Source organism: Branchiostoma floridae, chromosome 9 (assembly GCF_000003815.2).
Source record: "Branchiostoma floridae strain S238N-H82 chromosome 9, Bfl_VNyyK, whole genome shotgun sequence".
NCBI lineage: Eukaryota > Metazoa > Chordata > Leptocardii > Amphioxiformes > Branchiostomatidae > Branchiostoma > Branchiostoma floridae.
In genome coordinates, this window is record NC_049987.1 from 19,239,460 (window position 1) to 19,241,013 (window position 1,554).

Genomic DNA, 1,554 nt, shown 5'->3' on the forward strand with positions numbered 1-1,554 from the left:
CAAAACAAGTAAAGCTTATGATGCTACCACGTACGGATGCGAGGGTTAAAAAAATGACAATCGAACCAAAAACAAGAATTATTTGGCCGTAAATTCTAGCCTCTACCAGACTCCGCGGATCGCTGGTCAAATAGTATTTGTACAAATAATGTGGGTATTAATTTGATACCGTTTGAACATAGCGCCTTCGCATAGGCTCCCTGTTTCGCTTACTAACTCCTCTGAACGGCAGATTCCCCTAGCACGACCTCCCCCCCCCTCATTAGTCAAATGTCTACGTTGCACCAGCGATCCACAGAGCCTGGCAGATGCTACGTAAATCTGTCGTTTACAAAGCCGTTAAACATTATAAAATTAAGGCAACACTACATGTCATTTACCTCTACTTAAAACAAGTGTGTAAAGATTCACAGAGGTTTTCTTTGATAATACGTAATGCAAAGCAAAGGTGTACAATGCTATGTTTATTAACTTTTCATTGGCCGTTTTTCCGGTGGTTGAATGGGTATGCCCGTGTTTTGTGGCGACTGTGAATTTGAATAAATACTTGACATGTACGTCCAGTCTTGCATATTTGGCACGCACCGTCACTGTTTGATCTAACACACATTATAGCCAGTCTTTCTTGATCTGTCATGCCAGGTTTGCTTTGTTTTCAATAATGTGACACAGTGCTGATAGCTTTGACAATGTACCAGACTAATGTTACGTGATGTACGTTATGCACATGTATAGTATCACCAAGTTCTACGTGAACAGAGGCGTACAGAGGGGTTAAGCGGGTATTGCACTGACGTCAAATTGATATTGTGACAACTTTGCGATTTTTCGTGATCTCTACATCAAACAAAATGTCAAATCCTCATTTTCGGCCGCAAGTTAACTGGAAATCTCAGCTGAGTAAAAAAAAAACAATGTTCAATGATTAAGAGTCATCAAAAAGAAACTTGCAGTGATCGCGCATGTGTGTGACTTATTTGCGCTAGTTCGCGCTCATACACGCGATATTTTGGCAGTTTCAAACAAATTTTCCATTTTAGTTGAGCCATTGACGACCAATTGACAACGTGTTGGCTACCTTCATCCACAAACAATCGTCAACAGGTGCGGCCCAGTGCGTGTAATATCCGCTTATGTGATGACCTTGACCCGTCAAAGGGCACTACACATTATCTGATTAGTATTGTCATGCACATAAGATAAGTGCTAGAAAGCAGAGTCCTTTGGGGATCTGCTATGTTATTAGTTAAACCTTGACGAGTTGGACCTATAAATGAAATGACATAAAACATGAAACTGGTTTGTTTGATCATCCAACATGGTAACTCATATCAGACAGTGGTTGAATCATGGCTACACAATGCCTGCAGACGAATGCATTGTATTTACGCTGTTAACATGTCATATGTGTGTGTGTGTGTATGTATGTGTGTGTGTGTGTGTGTGTGTGTGTGTGTGTGTGTGTGGGTACGCACGTGTGTTTGTCTATGTGTGTGTGCGCGTGTGTGTGTGTGTGCAGTGTGCGTGTGTGTGCGTGTGTGTATGTTTGTCTGT